Below are 17,625 nucleotides of genomic sequence, written 5' to 3' on the forward strand. Positions count from 1 at the left end.
GATCTCTGTTTTTCTTTACCATTATCGTTAGCTACTTCTATTGTTCCATGTATTAACATTACTTAAAAGAACCATATTAATTTTTCTACAGCTACAACCGGGGTCTTATTTTCTTCAGTTTTATACGTAGAACCAGTCGGTCACCGTTTTTTGTAATCGACGAAAACGGTGCCGTCTCATTTCCTCGCGTTTTAATATTGAGCGTATTATTAATGAATTGTATTGCTCATTTTGCACACACTAACATTAATTCAATCCAAAAGACTTTCAGTAATAAATAATAACGAATCTTTCGTACATAAGAGAAATAACGCCGTTTACACGATCGTGCACGTCGTCCGAACGTCGGCGGGCCATTCAAACCCGTCGAAATTTGAGTTTCCGCCGTCAAAAGTTTTAAATGTGTCGGCTTTTTTTGTGCGTTCAAATAGAAAACGTCGAATTAAAAACTCGCGAAATTTGAGAAGGTACTGTACGACATTTAACCCTTCAATATGTCTTCAAAGAGACCACGAAGCAGAGAAAGTGGTGCTAGTGCTTCCAAGTGTAAACAGAAGTCACTATCTGTCCAGGAAGAGGGCGAATTTCCACGGTCGGGAAATTTCCAGCGTCCGGCACCGGTCGGGTCCCGTGGTTGCCGGACCGGAGAGGTACAACCTGTACTTGTATTTCAGTACACTTGTACAGTAATCCTATAAAAGTGGGCATTTATGTAAATGTTTGTGCGTAAAGTCGCGTCCCATTGGCGTCGGCGGTACGCGACACTTCCAAAATATGGCCCAGATTCACGTTTTTCATCCCATACCCAATTTTGAATGTGTGTTTATTTCGTGGTTCTTTAAAGTACAGTACAGTATATTAATAACTTTAACTTTCGTTTTCAAAACATAATGTCATTGTTTATTAATTATGATACTCTATAAATGCTGTGGTACTCTAAATACTTTTTTCTACTTATATGAATCAGTTGAGTTGAGTAAACTTTTATTTGCATAGTTTTGAAGAAGACTACAGGACATAGTTTAAATTTTTACATATCAACAGTGCAGTACTTTATCTTAAGTAATATTTTCAGGCACTTTCTCCAACACTGCCTACAGTGGACCTGATGTGAACTAGAATGAAGTTGGCTGGACATAAAGTTTACTGGACCTCAAGTAGTCTGTGGTATTGTATTTAATATTGTTGTGGTACTTTGAATGTTAGGAAAGTTCTACAGGCATTCCCCAGTTTGAAAGAGTACTGTGTCTTATAAAAACCTATGGTAAATCGAATCACTATTCCTATAGACTCACATTATAAAAGCCAAGATACTTTTCTACAACGAAAACAGTTCCCCCCAAATTATGTACGGTCCCCCAAAAAGTATCGATTGAATTTTCTAGCGGTAAAATTTGAAACTCTAGATGAAATACTTTGCTGTGATCCCCAGTGCATCAGCATAAGTTGGTACAGGTACATCCGGTCACTATATGAGCAATAGCCGTAGACGGCGGGTAGCGAGGGAGTCGTCCTCGTGTGACATACGACCGTACGGTATATGCTTTACTATAACAAGAAATTCATTGAGCTATATTAATGTATGTATCGTGCCGGTTAGAAGCGAGGCCCCAACCGAGGATTACAAAAATATCGGAATATACATTAAACGGAAGAGTTTTGGAACGTCACGAGCTAGACCGAGACGGACCTCGGGGCATACGTTTCGCCACCGCGTCGTAGTGACGGTTTTATTCGTACCGAGATGCACAATGTAGTCGTCGACGACACGTCTGATTTTTGAGGAGTGACGGAGCAAATAGTAGTTGATATTAGAGTGAACAGGTACAGCAATATACAATATATTGGTCTAAATGGGATCTGCCAAATATTATCGATACGTAAATGGCGTCGGTTTAACGTCAAAATAAGATTTTAATCGGCGCGTCGCCCGTCGTTTAGCGGCGGGTAACCCATCGCGATGCCCGAGGGTTCGCTCGCCCCATTGTGCCGAGTTATTCGAGCGTTGCGCGTACCCTCGTCGCGAAGGCTAATAATAGCGCCTCTCTCCCCGTTGTGTCTTTCCGATAATTCCTCGGTTCATTTGACGTACGATCCCGGTAATGACCGGCTCGGCGTCCGTTTACGACACGCAATCCAAATTCGCGCTACGTGCGATGCGAATCCTCGGAGGATTTGCATCTTTCAAAAACACATACAGTCGTGCGCCGGTTAACATCCGATAGCATATACAGTCGGCCCTTAACATTCGCTGGGGTTAGGTAACAGAGATACCCGTGAATGTTAAAAATCCGTGTACTATTGCTACCCCCCCCCCTAAAAAATCCCTGGCCCCCCATGTCCTTATTTACCGTATATACCTGTGTGTAGTTTGAGTTTTTAAGACCAAATTATTTGGCAAAAATTGGGGGTCGACCTCTAAACGGGTAATAGTTTCGTTAGGTTGAAAAATATTTACCAGTAAACAATGGAAACGATGCACCAACACACCACCCGCTGTGAGTGTCGGTACAGTTGCCAGGGCAGATCTGTTGCGAGCCCAAAGTAGCCAAATCCATGGTATGGTAGCACAGGACGATGTAAAACAAAGTATTCATTTATTAAAGTTAATTTATAGATACTGGACATAAATGTTTGTTCATTACATTTGAAACATCAATCTTTGTTAATTAAATTTGAAACAAGAGAAAACTACGATACTGGATTTTCATTAAAATATTACATCACAAGTATATTTTACCTTAACTGTGACTGAATGAATATATTCTCGGAAATAAATATGGAAATGTAATATTTTTGCTGGAATGACGTACATATTATAGTGGGAAGTGGGATAAAATCACGAGGAAAGACTTTCGCTTTCTTTCGTTGTTCAAAATATTTTACCGTAATCGCTTTTCGAATGGTTTTCAGTTAAAAAACTGTTGTATTACAATAATATTCTATCCTAATTCACTTGTGATGCAACAGTTTTTTAACTGAAAACCATTCGAAAAGCGATTACGGTAAAATATTTTGAACAACGAAAGAAAGCGAAAGTGTTTCGTCATGATTTTATCCCACTTCCCACTATAATATGTACGTCATTCCAGCAAAAATATTACATTTCCATATTTATTTCCGAGAATATATTCATTCAGTCACGGTTAAGGTAAAATATACTTGTGATGTAATATTTTAATGAAAATCCAGTATCGTAGTTTTTTCTTGTTTCAAATTTAATTAACAAAGATTGATGCTTGAAATGTAATGAACAAAAATTTATGTCCAGTATCTACGAGTTAACTTTAATGAATGAATACTTTGTTTTACATCGTCCTGTGCTACCATACCATGGATTTGGCTACTTTGGGCTCGCAAGAGATCTGCCCTGGCAACTGTACCGACACTCACAGCTGGTGGTGTGTTGGTGCATCGTTTCCATTGTTTTCTGGTAGTTACTGGTAAATATTTTTCAACCTAACGAAACTATTACCCGTTAAGAGGTCGACCCCCAATTTTTGCCAAATAATTTTGTCTTAAAAACTCGAACTACACACAGGTATATACGGTAAATAAGGACATGGGGGGGCCAGGGATTGTTTTTTGGGGGGGGGTAGCAATAGTACACGGATTTTTAACATTCACGGGTATCTCTGTTACCTAACCCCCGCGAATGTTAAGGGCCGACTGTACTTCAATTACTTCAATGTACAGAATATTCCTCTGGCGGGGCAATCCGCGTATTTGCGAATCCGTGAATGCTAAACCCGCGTATGTGAAAGGCCGACCGTACGTCCGTGCCCCCCCTCGAAAAAACACTTCCGTGATGCCTGCTGGACCACCACTCCAAGACCCCCCTGATGGAGACACGACGATCCTTCCCGTACTGGCTAGATGTTATGTGTTAAAGGAATATCATTCCTTAGGCTTTAGTAAGCATTTTCCTCCAGGTGTAATGTTAACCTACATCTATTGAGGATAAAATCTTTCACCTACAAATTGACAATAACACATTTGCTGTAATCGGACATATCTAGTTGCCTCAACAATTGCAACCCTAGTTGCAATTTGAAATTCTGTGTCATTACTGAGGAATAACGAAGTCTCTGGTGCACTGCACTCTAAGATTAAGAGAAAATGGACTCGGGCATCCCGAAGGGAGAGAAAACGGACTTCCACGACGGGAGACTCGAGCACTAACACGTGCCACTCATACCGAGAGACTTGACAAGTTTTACCGACCATTAGTGATGTACGTTATCTAGTGAATTTAGTCAATATTGTACAGTATAAGTATACTGCAATTACAGCGGTCCCTCGGTTAACAATGGACCCGAGTGCAAACCCTTACTGTACGTGTACTAAACGATTACGGTACTTAAATTGTTATGTCTATGGCAAATATAGATTGTTTACACAGATATTCAAATACTATCTTACAAGTTATATTCACCCAGGTCGTTTGGGTGGCAAATTATGAGAAGAGCTTAGTCACTCTTAAGTAATGATAAATAAACACTCGGGCCTTCAGCGCCAACTGTCAAATCTTATCTCAAATAAATAAAGACATTGTCACCTCACTTCCCCCCCCTGCTCGCTGGCTACCTCCCTCCTTGTGTTCCCAGACAAAACATTGGTGATAACTTTATGCTTTAAGGTGTTTATTTTATATAATATCTCAGACTAAAGTTAGGGGATTACAATTTGCATAGCTGGAATCCTTGCAAGACAGCCAATAATTTGAATATAAACATTATATATATACTGTATTTTGTTGAAGATATAAAAATTGTAGTACATTTTATAATATAAAGTTTTTCAACTGTATTTTTGGGTAGATTTATATCAATTTCTTCATTTATTTTCATCCATTTACATGCAGACACCACAATAAAAGAAACGTAAAAGAAATAAACGACCTCGGTGCAAAGCCGGAGCATTGTTGTACTAATTTGATTACGGTACAAAAATTGTTATGTCCGGTGCAAATTACAGCATGTTTATATTCAAATTAATCAGTATGTTACAAGAATCCCAGCAATGTTAATTATATTGTACCAGGTCATTTCACTGGCATTTTAAAATGAGAGAAGCTTAGTAGGACTGTTAAATAAACTCACAGAGACCTTCGGCTCAAACTGTCAAACATCTCCTCTTAACTCTCTCCCCCATCTGTTGAGCCAGGGTTTTAGGCTTACAGTTTTTATCTTACATAATATTTCAGACTAAAGTTAGGAGATTATAATTTGCATTGCTGGAATCCTTGCAAGACAGCCAATAATTTGAATGTTAACGTCATATATTTTGCTCGAGAGATAAAAATTGTTGTACGTTAGTGTACAGTACTGTAGTACATTTTATAATATAAAGTTTTTGAACTGTATTTTTGGGTAGATTTACATCAATTTCTTCATTTATTTTCATGCACACAGCATACTAAAAGAAATAATTGACCTTAGTGCAAAGCTGGAGTTTTGTTGTACTAATTTGATTTGGGTACTAAAATTGTTATGTCTAGTGGAAATTATAGCATGTTTATATACAAATTAATCAGTATGTTACAAGAATCCCAAGAATGTTAATTATATTCACCCGGGTCATTTCCCGGCCGGGAAAAAATGCGCCACAGACCCGGGCGCCAACCGTCGGTGTCGCCGGGCTTTATCTTAAGTAATATCACAGACAAAAGTTAGAATTTAATTTGCATTGCTAAAATCGTTACAAGACGGCTAATAATTTTAACATAAACGTTGTATATTTTGCACAAGAGATAAAAATTTGTAGCCCTTTGTAATAAAATTAGTTACAACTAAAATTTGTATGTGAACTATAGCATGTTTATATTCAAAGTAATCACAATTTTATAAGAATTCCAGCAATGTTAATTATATTCTTCCAAGTCAGTTTAGTGATATTTCATAAGAGAAAACCTGAAAGTCACTGTTAAGGACAGATAAATAAATAAGCTCTAGACCTTGGCATCAACTGTCAAACCGATAACCCTCCTCCCCATCTTGCCGCGAATCCGATCACGAGTAAACGGGCCATTTCGCGTCTCGTAATTTTAGCCGCGTCGATTTACGAGCGTCCGTTTTAACGCGATACTACAAAAACGATGTTTTGTAGGAGATGGGCCGAGGTGCATTTGGGTATATTGGGTCTTTTTAGTATTTTGTGTTAGTCTCGAGTACCAAAGTAAATTGTTCCATTGAAACCACTTTAATTGAGTCCAAATTTGGTTTAAAGCTATTAGCTCTCTAGGAATGCGCCTCGCGTCACCGACGCGTACGCGGGACCGGTAACAATTTTACGTAAACGCGTCGACGACGTAATATTCGACAATGCCGTCGGGTCGTCGACGTGCCGTTTCTTCGTTTAGTAAATAGTCGTGGCGATTTTTGTCGCGCGCGTGTCCGTCGACGGGCACGCCGAGGGCGGTCCGTCCGCGGATGCGGGCCCGCTCGAGATTCGGCCCGTATTGCGCAGTCGTACGGTCCGTCGTCGTTTGCGAGAAGTACTCGTTTACGTAGTCTCGCGTGCAGTATATTGCATTTTCTAGCAATAGACTAGTTACGATCGTAGATTAGTTCCATCACGTAGGGTATCGTCTCGCCGTCGGCCCGGGACACACCTCCGGCCACTCGACACTCTGCTTACCGGTACACGACACAAATTAAAAATGATCAACACGATATTTTACGAGGGCATTATGATTGATTTATAATACCCTATGCAATGGTTGTATAGATGTAGTGCAGTATAATTATTAAATGCAGGCAGCATTCACATCACAAACTTAACCCACAGAAGAAGTCGCCTCGGGCAGCGGAAGCGCGATCCGGGAGAAGGACACGAAGAACGACCGTAGATCGTCGCTCCGGAGACGGGTCGGCGAGTGCCGCTCTCCGACGCGAGACGATCGTCGAGAATAACCTACGTGTTTTTCTATTTTTATGGATGCTATTTTAAGGATAACTAAAGCTCAGTCAACGGTTATTTTAGCTTAAGGTCATATTATACGTGTATTTGTAATGTACAGTATTTCATTGAGTAAGAATGCTAAAACTTGCCCGGCGGTCGACCCCCAAAACAACTGCGGCGACCCGCTCCGGCACTCGAGAAGACGGAAGCTCCGAGTACACGACGTTAAAGATTAACGGATAGTTTGACGACTATACCACCCCTTGTTCCCTCTACCTCCAGCTAAATGTATCCCTCCCTCCACTTACCACTCTTCCTTTCCTCATCTATTATCTTTCCCTTCCACCCCTCTATCCCACCATCTGTCCCCCCTCCCTTTCTTCACGTACCATTCTTCCTTTCCTTATCTATTATCCTTCCCTTCCACCCCTCTATCCCTTCCCTCCACATACCACCTTTCTCTCCTAGCACCTGTCGTTCCTTTTTTGTGTTTTATTTAATAAGTTTTATAGTATATGATGGTCACCTTATTAATAATGTACCATTTTGTGTGATTACAATTACACTACACACACTTAGTCGAAGTGACCAGTTATTAGTGTTGATATTAATGGGATAAATATTAGATAAGTTTATTGGAGTTTGCTATAAAATATGTGACTATAATTATAAATTGTGAGTGTGAAGAAGGGTTTATAAGTTGTATATATGTCAATTAGAGGAACAAATAATTTGCTAACCACACCCTAGTCCTTCAATGGAAAACGCATCGAAATGCGCAGCGGCGAATGCATTCGGCGGGAGAATAATGCGGCGACACGCGTAGAATACTCGTACGCCACTCTCGGGCACGTACGTTTCCATTTACTAAAGTTAGGTGGGTTTGTTTGGGTGGCGTGGGACCCAGAGGGCATCGGCAGGCGGTCGCGTCCGGCGGTTGCCGTGCGAGAAATTGGGAGGACGGGCTTTCACGTTGCAGAAACTAAGGAACGGCATCTTCCGGCGGAACCACAGCCCGCGATTAAAGGAACGCTCGGGTTTGACGCCCACGGACCGAGCGCGCGGCTCCTCCGCCGTAACAAGAGTAGTCGATTGAAGTCCCCTCTTTTGCCTGGGTGGATGTGTCTGTGCTAACCGTTTTAGGCAAGTGAATGTTTGGTACAGCAGATTTGGGGATTCATTGTAGGGTAGACTTGCCATACAGTGCAGTGTTTTAATTGGTATTATATTGCGGCGATCGGCGAGCACGGAGACCGAAGCCTCACTCGACCGTGTCTCGGGAGGCGTGGGGTTTGGTCCGAGGCCACTCGCAGTCATCGTCGAGGGTATAGTCCGGAACGCCGTTCGACGTGACGTCTCGTCGAAATTCCGGAGCGGTCTTCTCGTCGCGGGGCGCGCCGGAGGTCGACGCTACGACGTTCCCGGAGGGGTCGTCGTCGTCGTCGTCGGGTATTTGACGTGCATCCGGAGTAGAACGAGGGCACGCGTCGAACCGTCGAAAGTGCGCAAGAAATGAGATCGCGTAAATAACGGCAGATTAATTTCGTCGACACTCGTACGTATAAGAGTGCAAAGTAAATAAATAATACGTATTTTTTTTATGGGAATTAGCCCACCCGGGCACGGGTCACCGACCCACATCGGGGCGAAAATGTAATAATAATAATAATTGTTGAAGTTACAGTGTTCATTTTTGGTGGATATCAACGAAATATGATGCGAGAGGCTCAGACGACGACACAAACGACGACGCTCTCTCCGGTATATTTTCGGGACCGTCCGTAAAAACGAAACCAAAACACGCGTGCGCATTCAAAGTGGCGCATTATTGCACAAGTAAAATAAAACATATTGCCATAAATATGGGGTAACCTAGTTTATATGTAACAATAATACTGAAGAACCTTAAAGAAATACAAAATGGAAAAAAAAATCAAAAGTGAGGAACAATAGATTTATGTTGTGTTGTCAATAGTAAGAGAAACAATCGAGACAGAGTCAGACGAGCGACCCGGGACTCGGTCACAATTTTAGGGATGCCACGTAGCAGGAAGATCTACCACGGACGACACATTACGCTTCCAATATTGTCTGCGGAGGTGGTATCTCCCCGTTTGGTGGCTGCCTAAGTATGTAAGATTTTCCAATGGAAAGTGTATGTTTGGCAAATGTATCCAGGTCTTTAGAGAATGTACTCAGATATTTGGGTTAGGTGTCAAGGGTTCATGTATAATTTGCATGCCTAATTGACTATGTATATTTTTTAACCTTAATTTTTCATTTGCAGTCACCCGACGGGAGTCAGAAACGTCATTTTTGTGCGGACCGGCGACTCGACGGACCCCGGCCGAGGACGCCGCTCGAACCGCGGGTGAGAATGTCGGACGACGCCGTATTGTAATGTTTATATCGCAGTGTACGGTATTTACTTAATGGTTCTCTGAAGAATCGGAATGCGTATGTGGCGTGCCTCGGCGTCTCCGTAGGAATTGCGTAGAGTAAGTGGAAGGTTTTTAAGGGAGACGAGAATTTATTAAGCGGCGCGTCGTCGACGAAATATCGAAGGAAGTTTTGACCGGTTACCGAGAGGAAATAAGACGGGAATTTACGAGTAAAAGAGTAGTAGAACGTAAAGATAACGAGGGAGAAATGAAAATGCGACCGACGACGAGACTCGGGTGCCATCGAAAATGCGTAGAGGGACGGACATTACAAGTGTTATAATGAGAGTACTTAATTTAGCATAGAGATATAGAATTGAAGGTGTCATATCTGGTCTAAAAGTGTTGGATACAATATGAAAAGTATTATTAAAAAATGGGAGTTTAAGCCAAGGGTTAGGGTGCTGCTGGCACTTCCCCCTCCCTTCCTATTGGGATAAATCGAGAAACAAGATGAATTCTCCCCACCCCCTCCTCCACAAAGGGGAGACCAGATGGACGTCACCTGGGTGTAAGGGTTAAGAATGTAGTAGCTTGTAATGGAGGATGAGGTATATGTATTTATGTCCTATGTTTTATACTGTATTGCAAGTAGGCGTTATTGTATGCACATTGCGGGTCATAATAGGAACGCGGCACGCCGGAGGCGGGTACACGGGACGATCCCTCGGAACAGAAGCCGAAAGTTCGTGGCGTGGGTATATGCACTTCCCTTAAAAGTGTAATTAGGGATCCTCCTCAGACACATTGCACCATTTGAACGCAGACGTAAGATTATCCTCATCGCCGTACACGTCCCGAGGAGACGAGGCGTATCGAGTTTACGCGGATGCATACGAGACGTTTCCTTTCGAGTACGGGTAGTTCTGCTATAATGCGATAGTTGTGTTCTTGTAAAACATCGTGTTATAGAAATTCGTGTAATAGAAATGACAGGGCTTATGGAGAAAATAGGGTTAGGTGCAGATTACTCCAAATCGACAAAAATTTCGTAGTACAGTCTAAATAAATGTTACATTGATATCTAATATTGAAATCATACAGTAAATGTTACACTTGACCTTGAAAAAATCTGAATATAACTTGATGGGGGAGAAGATTGATGTTGAGGAGTCATGAAACATCAAGCTTTTCTTCGAGTGTTATAGCCTTTCTTTTATGATCACCAGAGTGCTTCCCAGAGATATTCTTCTTTTCCATAGTCACAAAATTGGAGAAACAGTAATCACCGAGGACACTTAAAAATTTCACACGTGTTTCAAACAAAGTGTGGAGTAAACAGAGCGCGCGGGTCTAAAACGCTATGTATTTTGTTTTTCTCTTATTTTACATATACTGTAGAGGTATACTGTATACATAAATATTACATAAATTATTTGTGCAATTCTTCACAAACAAAACACATTTTTCAATTGAACTTGCGATGTCGAACGTGAACTGTAAACACTGCATAACCCTGCGCCAAGCCACAATGTAAAGTACACTTTAAACGCTACTTATTTTGTTTTTCTCTTTTATTTAAATTTTTACAATTTACATATTCATATTATGCTACAGCGCCCACAAAACACGAGAAACGTTCGAGTCCCCCAGTAGAGATGTCCGTTCTCTATCCACTCGAGGATGTGTCGGTCGTGCGTTTTCTTTTTGTGTACTCGCTCGGGGACTCGAGTTTATAACACAGGATGATAAGGGAATTTGAATTTATTTGTTGATTTATTTATTTATAATATACTGTAATATATTAAATATGCTGCAAGTATTTTGTTTAATTTATATACTTTTTTCTGGAAAAAGGGAGGCTACCATTATACCCGGTAATGTACATTTATGGCGATCGTTAAGGACCAAACTCCGAATCCGTGACGTGACTTCCGTTCATCATTTATGTCCTAAATTTACCAATGTGGGTAGTTTCAAGAATTAACGCAGTCATTTACCGAATATTCTTTGCCCAAAAATAAATTTCAAATGAATTATTTATAGGAGATAAGTATTATGATCAGTAAATATACCGATATGCATTACCGACCACAAGGACGGCTAAAAATAGGCACAGACGGTCACAGTCGAGGTCACTTTCCCTTTGTTGTCACTGTAGGACCTTGTGAGTGGTTTACTGTATACATAAATATTACATAAATTATTTGTGCAATTCTTCACAAACAAAACACATAAATCAATTGAATATGCGAAGTCGAACGTGAACCGTAAACACTGTGTGATGTAAAGAGAGCGCCGGTGTGAAACGCTATGTAATTTGATTGTCTCTTTTATTTAAAATTTTACAATTGACTTATAATATATAGGTATACTGTATACATAAATATTACATACATTATTTCTGCAATTGTTCACAAACAAAACACACGACTCAATTGAACACGCGATGTCGAACGTGAACCGAAGCCATAACAATCGTTCGAGTGGAATCGCGTCGGAGCAAACGAGTTCGCGTCTTACAAATATCGTTCCTCAATTCATAAATCGCGTCGTCAAAACACGCGTTATAGCAGAACTCGCCGTATAGTTTTTGGTTCACCGCCAACACGTTTATCCTCGTACCGGATCTCCGTCGTCGCGTATTTTTACGCGACATCTGCGGAAGTTACGTTCGCCGGACGTTCACAGACGTAAATGGTACGACCTCGAGAGCACGACGTACATTCGGTCGTAGAGTACACCGGTCCGGATCGAGTGGACTTTCCCAATCGTCTTATAGATTTCTCGAGTTCTTGGGAATGGTACGAATATGTACAATTAATATTATGTTATGTATAGGTATATTGTATGTTTTTTGATAATCGTTAAGTATGGGAGGTGGCGACGTGCACACCGTACCGACGGGTGGAGGAGCGTCGAGTTTGATTTTGTATTAGGCGACGGGGTCGCGGGTATTTACGGAGATACGGCAGAGCGCGACGTCGGCGCCCGCGTACGGCACGAGCGGGAGGAGTAATTGTGGGGTAGTCGAGTATGCCTGTGTGTTTTAGTTGGCAATAGTGTGTAGATATGTTTGTGTATAGGTATACTGTAGAAAGAATGAAGTTAGATGAAGTTTGTTTGGGAATTAGTAGAATTTGTAATAGTAGATAATTGTCGAGATATTTTGACAGTAATTTGTCCGTTTCAGTTGCGGAGGAGCGCGCCGATACGAGTCGGAGACGGCTCGTACAGTCGGCGCACGAGAGCGGTCCGGACGAAGACATTCGGGAACCGAGGACGAAGACGCTCGTCGACTGCGGACGAAGACACCGGTCGACGCGCGAGGAAGATGCTCCGGAACACGGGAAGAACGCCACACTCCCGAGTGCGGGAAGACACTCGTCAACGCAGAAGGAGACACGCATCAATGTCGGGCCGGCGCGATTGTTTTAAAGACGATTTAACGTGTAAAATGAATGTACGTGTTGTTTGTAACGATTGTTATAATGTTTGTAGTATTGTTTTTAGAGACCGACTCTGCGAAGGCGGAGGAAGTCGATACATGTCGAGAATGAATTTATTGAAGATGTTGCCTGTGATCACTAGGTGTTTGCACTAATTTGGGGAGATGATTACGATCGTAGAACGTCACGGAATGCGGCGCGCATCCGTAAATAACGGCAGCATAAATACGAGAGAACGCGGTGGCGGCGGCGGGGAAGTGCGCCTTTTGAAAGTAAAAGAACGGGGGAGATCGGACCGACATAGATGGTGTTGTTGTGGTAACCGATAAGAATGGAGAAATGATGACTATTTGGTGGGTTTTTTAGGACAGAGAGAGTAGTTATATATTAGTGAAGATATAAAGTAAAAGGTGATAAGGATGGTGGTGGGGGGGGGACAACGAATGATATATTTTGTAGGGTATTAAAGGAATTGACTCGTCGGTGCCGAGTCGGCGTAATTGTGAGAAACGGATGCGACGGGGATTGTAAAGAAGTCGCGCGGTAGAGGAATTGGCGGAAGCGACGATCGCAATAACCTTTCGACGTGGGACGGACGACGACGAATTTAGTAAATGGCGGTTTAGGAAAGGGTCGTACGTAAAGCGGCGGGTGCGGATACGGACGACGGTCGATCGGGGTCCGTTTACGGGACGGGAAAGAGGACCGACGGAGAACGGACGGAGACGAGGCGGCGCACAAACGAAAGTATACCCGCGAGATGCGTAAAGAATGATTTGGAAGTAGATTTAACTAAGAGTCGCGTGTTTGAAATGGCGGGAAGGTTCGACAGGTGTATTAGTTTTACGTAATTGTGGCAGTGCGTTTGAGAGCGGGCAGTCGTGGAGTGCGCGTGGGTACCTATTTTGAGACCGCGACATCTACCGGTAAGGAAATACGTAATGCAGCAGTAATATATTTGTGGGATGAATTTATACTCGTTCACCCGTACTCCGTGTTGCTCCACTCGTGTTAAGGTGTTTATTGTGAAGGCGTTTGTATAATAATAAAATTTGTTGGACGAGTAGGGGAAGGAATACGAGCACAATGTTTAATTTGTAAGCCCTCCCTTTTTTGTCTTTTCCCTCTGCCTCCCCGTCCTCCTCCTCCTTTTTTGACGTGTTTGTCGTGCGGCTTCTTTTCCCTCCGTTTCATTGCAACTCCCTTCGTTTTTCTCCCCCCTACCTGCTTCTGTCCGTCCTCTTCTTCTTCCTGTTTCCTTCTTTTACTCCTCCTCTTCGCCATATGTCTTCCTCGTTTATTCTTTGGCTTGTTCTGCGTCTGTTCCTTCTCCTCCTCTGTTTGATTGTGATTCCCTTGTTGTTTCTCACCCTCCCATTGCTCTTGATCCTGTTGTTACTCCCATTTGTTGGTTGTTTTTGTGTTCCTGTATATGTTTGTTGTTACCAATTGAATTTGTGGTTGTATTACTGCTGCTGTGTGTATGTTGGATTGTATTTATTTGTTGTTATATATATGTTGTGAGTGTGAATTAGATATATTGTGTTGATATTTGACTAAATGTTGTTGTTAAGAAGAGGAGGAGTTCTATTTAGATTTGGAAAGTAACTGTCATCGAGGACGAGAATGCACGTACCGTCTGTAGTTTGAATACGCGGTCGCGTCGGGTTTGGGCAGTTATATATCGGGAAATAGTTGAAGAGTGTAAGTTAATGTTGTGGACTTGTGAAATTGTTGATTGTGGAATAGTTATTGGTTTTAATTTGAAGGGTGTCAATTGCGCACCGGGAATATTTTGTCGGGAGTTTGGCGTCGTCGGAATCGACCGGAACGGCCGGAGTCGCGGAGTTATTTTTTGTCGTCGTAGATTCGTTCGCGGAGTCGTAAAAAATGTGGCGTCGTCGACGAAAGTCAATCGTCCGCGGATCGGTCGTCTTCGAATATTTGTAGACTTGTATATGTTTGTTTGTAATTGATTGAAGTTATTTGTAGTTTGAAAAATGTTTTGACTTGTTGTTGTTGTTGTTGTTTGATTATAGTATAGTCATTTGTGCAGTTTGAAATTATTTTGGTTTGTGGATTTGGAAAATGTGTTGCATGTATGTGGACTTTGAATAAGTGAGATATTTTGTGGACCGAAATGTCGTACCTCTAGTCGGGCAACCTCGGGACCGGACCATGGAAATTGACCCTTTTCCTGGATAGATAGTGACTTGTGCTTATGCTTGGAAGCACTAGCACCACTTTCTCTGCATCACGGCCTCTTTGAAGACATATTGAAGGGTTAAATGTCGTATAGTAGCTCGTGAAATTTGGAGAGTTTTTAATTCTTAACGTATTTTATTGGAACAGAGCCCAAAATAAATAAATAGAAATTTTGACGGCGGAAAGTGGAATTTCGACGGGTTTGAACGGCCCGCCAACGTGCAGACGACTGGCACAATCGCGTAAAGAGCGTCATTTCTCTCGTGTAGAAAAGATTCATTATTGAATGTCTTTTTTATTGAATTACTGTTTGTGTGCAAAATGAGCAATACAATTCATTAATAATACGTAGAATATTAAAACACACGGCATTGTTTTCGTCGATTACAAAACCGGTGACTGACTGGTTCTACATATAAAAGAGAAGAAAATAAGACCTTGGCTGTAGCTGTAGTCAAATGACTATGGTTGTTTTAAGTAATGTTAATAAATGGAACAATAGAAGTCGCTAACGATAACGGTAAAGAAAAAAAAGAGATCGCGCGCGTAAGTGGGCATGCGAAAAGATATCGTCATTACTTTACGTAAGAATACGAAAGCAACACTTATTTACTGTTCATATCTATTGTAATTGATGTTTGTGAATTTGTTTTTATTGAATTAATGTTTGTGTGTGCAAAATTAACAATAGAATTTATTATTAATACGTGGAATATCAGAGGAGACGAGACGAGACGGCTGCCGGCATCGTTTACGTTAAAGCTCACAAAACCAGTGACCGATTGGTTGTACATATAAAACTGAAGAAAATAAGACCCTGATTTTAGCTGCAGTAAAATTAATGTAAAAAAATTAATATGCTCGTTTGAAGTACGTGTAATGTTATTTAATGTTAAAAAATGGAACAATATAAGTAGTTAACCATAAAAAAAGTGAGTGCGCACATGTGAAAAGATATCGTCATTACTGTACATAAGAATATGAAAGCAACACTTATTTATTGCTGAAGGGTTAAATGTTGTACTCTATAGACAAAGAGAGAGAGAGAGCAGCTGAAGTGCTGGATGTAAACAAACCTTAATTTCCTGGGGGTTTTTTTTTTAGGGGATTAGCCCACCTGGGCATAAGTCACTGACCCACAATTTAATACTCCTGCTATAATAATGATAATTTCCAAGAAAAAAAAAAAAAACTGCCTATGTACCTGTTGGAGAAAGTAAAATTGTTTTGGACCACGGGAGTTTGCGGAGCACAGAATGCCGGACTAGAGAGTTACAACCTGTAGTTGTTTGTGGACTTGAAATTGTTAACCTTTGTGGACTTTGAATAATTGATAATGTTTGTCGACTTTGAATTTGTTTTGCCTTTTGTGGACCGGGAAATTTACGCGTCGGGTCCGAGGACCGGCAATAATTATCGACGCACGCGAACTCGGAATAACGTATTACGCCGGTGGAATCGGACTAATTTTTTATCCCGTGTGGACTTTGAATAATTGTGTATTTTGTGTGGAATTGGAATAATTGTTATCCTTTGAAAATGTCTCATTGTTTGTGTATTTTGAATAATTGTCAATTTGTGTGGACTTTGAATAATTTATTGTTTGTGTACTTGGAATAATGATCAATTTGTGTGGACTTTGAATATTTTGTGGAGTTTGAATAATTTATTGTTTGTGTACTTGGAATAATGTTCAATTTATGTGGACTGAATAATTAATGATGTTTGTGGATATTTGAATATTTTGTTATGTTGTGTGGACTTTGAATATTTTGTGGAGTTTGAATAATTTATTGTTTGTGTACTTGGAATAATGTTCAATTTATGTGGACTTTGTATAATGATTGTGTACTTTGAATATCCTTTGTGGACTTAGTATTAATTGATCCTGTGTGGACTTTGAATAATTAATATGTATTTGGACTTGTTATTATTTTATCGTTTGTGGACTTTGAATAATTGTCAATGTAGACTGAGTATTTTTGTCATGTTGTGTGGACTTAGAATAATTTGTATCCTCTGTGGACTTGTAATAATTGTTAATGTATGTGGACTTGGAATAATTTATGATGTTTGTGGAGTTAGTATTATTTTAGCCTTTGTGTATGTGTAGTTGGTATGTTTGTGGACTTTTTATCGTTTGTGGACTTTGAATATTTTGTGGATATAGAAAATGTTTTATCGTCTGTGGCTCCGTATTAATGTATTACGTCCGTGGACCGGGAATAATTTTGTATCGTGTGTGGACTTGTAAAAATGTTCATTGTTTGTGGACTTAGATAAATGTTCATATGTTGTGGAGTTAGTATTATTTGAACTTGTGTGGACTTGTAATAATTTTCAATGTTTGTGGACTGAGAATAACTTTTAATGTATGTGGACTTTGAATAATTGTCATCGATTGTGGACTTATTATATTTTTGATGTTTGTGGACTTTGTATTATTTTATTGTTTGTTTTTGTATTTGGAAATATTGTCATTGTTTGTGGATTTAGAAAAATTTTCATATGTTGTGGAGTTAGTATTATTTTATCCTGTGGACTTGTAATAATTTTCAATGTGTGTGGACTTGGTATATTTTTCATATTTTGTGCTTTGAAATATTGTCTTTGTTTGTGGACTTAGTTTTTTTTCCTCTTGTGGAATTGGACTAATTTATGTTTGTGGACTTGGAAAATTTTTTTAT

The 17,625-nt window shown here is 40.6% G+C and overlaps 1 long non-coding RNA gene across 1 annotated transcript; it reads left to right on the forward strand.

Moving 5' to 3' along the window:
* Positions 1–1,115: 1,115 nt before the first annotated feature.
* On the forward strand, positions 1,116–13,391 carry LOC121861764. The gene is made up of 3 exons (XR_006088087.1): positions 1,116–1,167; positions 9,191–9,274; positions 12,478–13,391. It is a non-coding gene; the product is annotated as an uncharacterized LOC121861764 (long non-coding RNA).
* The last annotated feature ends 4,234 nt before the right edge of the window (positions 13,392–17,625 follow it).

This window comes from Homarus americanus, unplaced genomic scaffold, assembly GCF_018991925.1.
Source record: "Homarus americanus isolate GMGI-L3 unplaced genomic scaffold, GMGI_Hamer_2.0 scaffold5273, whole genome shotgun sequence".
In the NCBI taxonomy this organism is placed as follows: Eukaryota; Metazoa; Arthropoda; class Malacostraca; order Decapoda; family Nephropidae; genus Homarus; species Homarus americanus.